The sequence below is a fragment of the Poromitra crassiceps genome, assembly GCF_964638095.1.
Source record: "Poromitra crassiceps genome assembly, chromosome: 2".
In the NCBI taxonomy this organism is placed as follows: Eukaryota; Metazoa; Chordata; class Actinopteri; order Beryciformes; family Melamphaidae; genus Poromitra; species Poromitra crassiceps.
Genome location: NC_139624.1, coordinates 11877578 through 11883577, shown reverse-complemented (window position 1 = coordinate 11883577; position 6000 = coordinate 11877578).

The following is a 6000-nucleotide window of genomic DNA, read 5'->3' as shown; positions in this document are numbered from 1 at the left end:
CATTTGTGATTTACACATGACAACAAATTAATAAAATTAATAAAAAGTGTGTGTGTGTGTGTGTGTGTGTGTGTGTGTGTGTGTGTGTGTGTGTGTGTGTGTTAGGGAGAACAAAGGGTCATAAAACTCACTTGGAGATAAGGGGAAGCTGTGTAGGCCTAGTATATGCATTCCTGAGTTACTGAACTGATCTAAAATTATATATTAACTGATATTATGAGATCATAAATTTAGATCACGTTAGTGATGTGTTGGTCTGTCGTGTTGTGAGAGAGAGAGTTTTGTGTGAACACACAAAACTTGGAGGCGATAACGTTAACGTGAACGTCAGGAAAAGTGTTTTCAGGCCATTTGAAGTCATTTGGAGCAATAATAATGTGTTTGTGTTCATTGTAGAGTAACTGCCGAAGTCAGCCTCTCAGTGCACTGAAACAGAAAAGTGTTGGTTTATATTAAGGTTATATTAATAAGCATTACTTAATAGGTAATACGGCTCTTATAAGGTGCTTATTAACACTATTATATGTTAATAATACTATATAAGTGTTAATAATCGCATTATAAACATATTTATTGGTAGCTTATAAGACATTTATAAGCACTTTATAACCACCTTTACTAGCTGGTTTTGTTAATTCATTAAGCTTAATACATAATTTGTTATTACCTTATTAGCAGGTAACTATGCACTTATCAACAGTTAACTATGCTTTTTGCAGGTACCGGATCTAAAGCGAGAACAGTGCCTTACTAAGGTTAATAAAGCCTACAGTGCCTTAGAGACTTTGGAGAGAACAGACGTGTGCACGCTGTGCTCCGCTACTGTTACGGTCCATATACCTTTTTGGGACCCTGTGATACTGTACCGATCACTTGCAAAAAATTGCAATACTGGAAACTACTATCTTCCGTCTGAATGACATTGGGAATATCTCTACACTGCCTCAGAGCCAAATTAACTTGAGTTATGTTTCCAATGGACACACAGAATCTACAACACCGAATGCTAACATAGCGTTAGCTGCCTCATCCTCGGGTAAGCTTCTGCCTTCTGAACCCACCCATGTACCCGTAAACACCGCCATACTAATGCTAGCTCCAGACAATGCTAACGAAGCTAGGCCGCCCTCCGAAGCTGCGATAGCCTGTGCTACCTCGGGGAAACAAACTGACACTGTCCACTGGAATGTTTATGGGGCAAAGATGAAAAAGGGATCTATTTCCGACAGAATAGTGATCCCTGGAGCCTCAGAGAGTGCCTCTTATTGCCCAGAAATTAGCTCAGCTATGGGCTGGCCTGCGTTAGCTAGTAAAACCCCTGTCGCTAGCTCTGAACAGCCATGGACTGCTGTGAGGGGAGGAAAGAGGAGAGGTAAGAGATTTCCCCCTCAACCTCTGCTGTCTCTACAGCTGGGAAACAGATTCCAAGCGCTATTGGGTGGGCCTGTATCGCCGACTGCCGACACGGGTGTTGGTCCGGCCCGTCGGCATTCCGAGAACCTGGGTAGGCCCAAAGCCAGACCTCCTACTGATGCTACGAGGAGGCTATCAAGAGCTAGCAGGCCGCAGCTTCCAATAACATCCTTGCTTATTGGAAACTCTGGTGTAAAACACATCGGTAATAAAAACAAAACCACTACACTCTGTTTCCCTGATGAGATGATCCGTGACATAACAGTGAAAATTCCTGAAATCTTGTCTAGTCACAGCTCCGTAAACAAGATTACCTTGCATGTTGGAGCGAATGACATTCTGAAAGAGCAATCAGAAATATTAAAACGTGACTTCCTGGACCTACTCGTGCTTCTGGGCTCCTTGGATATTGAGGCATTTATCAGTGGCCCCCTGCCCCCAAATGGATATAGAATCAACAAGTTCAGTAGGTCTCTGGGCTTAAGTAGCCTACGTGGCTTTCAAACGTCTGCCCCCTGCATAATGTGAACTTTATCGATAACTTCAACTTGTTTTGGAATGGCAAATACCTCTTCAGTGAGAATGGACAGCTCAATAGAGATAGCATGAGGTTGTTTACTGCCAACCTTCTTTACAACATCAATCATCCAACATCTGATAACTCCAGGGTACCAAAGCGCTCTCAGCCCCTACCCCAAGAGCCCCCCCGACCTGCCCCCCACTCAGCGGTCCAAGCCTACTCTCAGCCGGCTTCCAAGCATCGACAGGCCCCACCCCGGCCTGTTCCAATAGAGACAAGGTCCCACAGCAGCCTGGCAATGAAACTGTCTACGGCTTAATCTCCATCCCCCTTGAAAAGCAAACGTTACAAGATCCAGGCTCCAAAACTATCAAAGCCGCACTACTCAATGTGAGATCACTGTCAAATAAATCTCTCCTCATCAGTGACCTGAATCTGGATTTAATGTTCCTCACCGAAACCTGGCTTGATCTGAATAACAGAGTGGCTGTTCTGTCCGTATCAGTACCGCCAAAATAGCTTTATTGACACTCCCAGAGCTGATAATAGGGGGGCGGGGAGTAGCGATTATCTTCTCAGATATGTTTCAATGTAAGCAGGTAACATTTGGAGACTTCTCATCGTTCGAATATCTTGCTGCTATTCTGAAATGCTCTCCTACTGTTTTACTGCTGAATATTTATAGACCACCAAAATTCTCTCAATAATGTCCATGGAACATGACTGTATATCTATTGCTGGGGATTTCAATATTCATATTGATAACCCCAATGATAATTTTGCCAAAGAACTGAATATCTTATTTGACACTTTTGATCTGTCATGTCTCAGTGCCCACCCACAACCGAGGCCATACCCTGGATTTAGTTATTACAAGGGGTTTTAAGTCCTCATTTGTGTCGACTATTGATGTTGCGTTGTCTGACCATCTTTGCATCTCTTTTTTAAATGGAAATCTCCCCTGAGATCATTACTAGGTCACAAACTGTTAAAAGACAAGACATTAATGCAAGCATCAGTGCACTGTTTATGGAGACATTTTCCTTATCATCTTCTCCCCCATCAGCCTCTGTCAATGACATTCTCGATAACTTCAATTCAACAATCCTGAATGTTATTGATAGTGTGGCGCCTATTAGGATAAAAATGTTGTCTGGCAAGATTAAAACACCCTGGAGGAATGCTGCCTCCGTTAGGGGAAAAAAGAAAGATTGCAGGAAAGCTGAGCGTAAATGGCAGAAAACTACCGTAAATTCCGGACTATAAGACGCACCGGTCTATAAGCCGCGGGACCAAAATTGACTATTTTTTTCTTCTATAAGCCGCACCGGTCTATAAGCCGCGGGTGTTTTGATGTTTAATTACCATATGAAAGGGTTCGTGCACAGAGAGGAATGTCGGGAAAGAGATGGCTGATTGGGGAAGCTCCCATTTATTAACATTTCAACAAAACAAAACAAAAGTCAGGTCACTAATCCCCAGACAAAATCACACAACAATAGGCTATATGTGCAGCAAACCTGTAACCAGAGAAGTCAAGTCACTAATCCTCGTCTTCCTCTTCTTCCTGCGTACTGAAACCACCAAAGTCCTCATCTTCAGTGTCGGAAACGAACAGGTTCAGGGTGGCTTCGTCAACCACTCTCCTCTCTCCTTCATTGTCACTCAAAACCAACGAACTCCTCTTCGTCACTGTCGGCATCGAACAGCCTCTGAAGCCTCTGACGGCCCTCAGCGCCAGCTGTGGCGGCGTCATCCTCTTCATCCCGCAGCAGTCCAGCGTTTTGGAACCCGTTGGTGATTGTGGATGTTTTCACACTCCTATAATATTCCGTGCTGAGACAGTTCCTCCTGCTGCACCGTCCAACGCCTCACCATTGACTCATCGATGCCCAGGTTACGCGCGGCTGCTCTGTTTCCCTCTTTTAATGCGAGATTGACTGCTTTCAACTTGAAAGCTGCGTCGTGTGAATTTCTGCGTACCTTCCCCATGGTAAGTGAGAGTGTTGCTTCTACTGCTCGTTCTCATGCTGTCGAGAACGAGCAAAGCTTTTTTTTGGTGAAAGAATCCTCCAGGGCGCTTCTTGTTAACAGTCCGAGTGAGTGGCAGGTCGAACGTCAAAGGCACTTCATCCATATTTATGATCTGCTCCGGTTCGATGGAATATTCCTTGATCTTCCTTTGTGTGAATTCGCCGAAGTTTGTGATTTTCTCCTGGTAGTCGGGGGAGGGAGTTGATGGCCGAGTGGCCGTTTGCTTACCGTAATTACCATATGTAAGTGGTCACGCACAGAGGGGATTGTCGGGAAAGAGATGGCTGTTTGAGGAAGCTCCCATTTACCGTATTACCGTAACATTTCAACAAAACAACATAACACAACACCACCGTTGTTTATTTTTACAGTGCACACAGTGTCCGCGGTGTGGTGAAAAGAGGGCAAGAGAGGAAATTAAAACAGAAGTGGATTTATAGTTAGAAAGAGTGCTAAAAAAGAGAGATTTTATTTGTATTTTTTTTTTTTTTTCTGAAAAAATCCATAGATAAGACGCACCGTTATATAAGCCGCAGGGGCCAAAAAACGGGAAAAAAGCCGCGGCTTATAGTCCGGAATTTACGGTAATCTTCATATTCACTATGATATCTACAAAGAAAGCCTTCACTCCTACAACCTCGAACTGAAAAGGTCGAGACAATCGTTATTTTCCGATATCATTAACAAAAATGTGAACAATCCACGCATCCTATTTGCCACAGTTGATAGACAGACTAATCCGCCTCTCCGTGTAGCACCTGAGTTTTTCTCCACTGTCAAATGTAATGAGTTTGCTGCCTTTTTTACGGACAAAATTATTAATATCAGGCAGGCTATTAGTAGAGGTGTCAAAAATAATCGATTATAAAGAAAAAACATTGCATGGATGCAACTGGGACGTATCCTCAGTGATGTACCCTGGGGTCATAGGATGTTTCGGGTCTCGCAACATCATACACCCTCGCCCAGGTGACCCAGTCGGGGCTGGCCAAGCCCCAACTTACGTCCCACGGTCAGTCCTCTAGGAAGGGTCGAAGGTGGTCACGTGGTCAGGGCCACTCAAGCCGCTGCTCCGGAACTACTCTGCCGGGACCGGGGGGGAAGGGGGGGGGGGGGGGGGGGGGTACATAGAGGGACCGGGCCCTGTGGGTTGCCACCCGGCCGGGCTCCTCCCTCGTCTCACCAGGTCTAGGACCTGTGCGCTGCACCAGACTCCCCTGCTCCAAACATCTCATTCCAACGTGATGGTATCTTGGTGGATACCATGCAGTACCAGTAATTGGTGGCACTGCAGACTCCACTTGCGGCTTGAATGGCCCTCCTAAAAGGCCTCTCGTGGATTGTTGGGCTTCTTCCTCACGGAAGACGCAGGCTGGGGAGCTAACCCATACTGCTCCCGGGTGCCGTCCCTGTTCCGGCTGTCAACTGACTCTCCAGTGGTCACTAGTCTATTCCTGGTTGTCTATTCCTATGAGTCACTGGCTAAGCCAGGCTAACTTATAAAAGAGTTAAGATGCATCGCGATGCGGATGTGCACGATTCTGCATCAATTCACAAATGTCAAAAATCGATTATTATTATTATTTTTTTTTTATTTTTTTTTAATTATCGAATAAAATATAATGGAAGTACATGCAGTTGTTTATTTTGATCATAATACAATGCAATTCCAAATGCACTTTTATTTTAAAAGTAGCCACACAGTGAGAAAAAAGAAAGTGAGAAAAAATAAATCACGTATTGGGGAAAAAAGTGATGCATCGATTGAAGATGCATCGAGATGCATCGATAATCGTAATCGAATCGAATCGTAGCCCTCTGAATCGTAATCGAATCGAATCATGAGGCCAGTGAAGATTCACAGCCCTAGCTATTAGTGGCTCCACACCAAGAAATGCTGTGACATCATCCTACCCATAGATCCCTAGCTCGATAAATTTGTCCCAGTTCAGCGTTATCGACCACGACATCTTAGAGGAAACTGTGCAAGGCCTTAAATCATCTTCATGCTGTCTCGATACCCTTCCAACAAG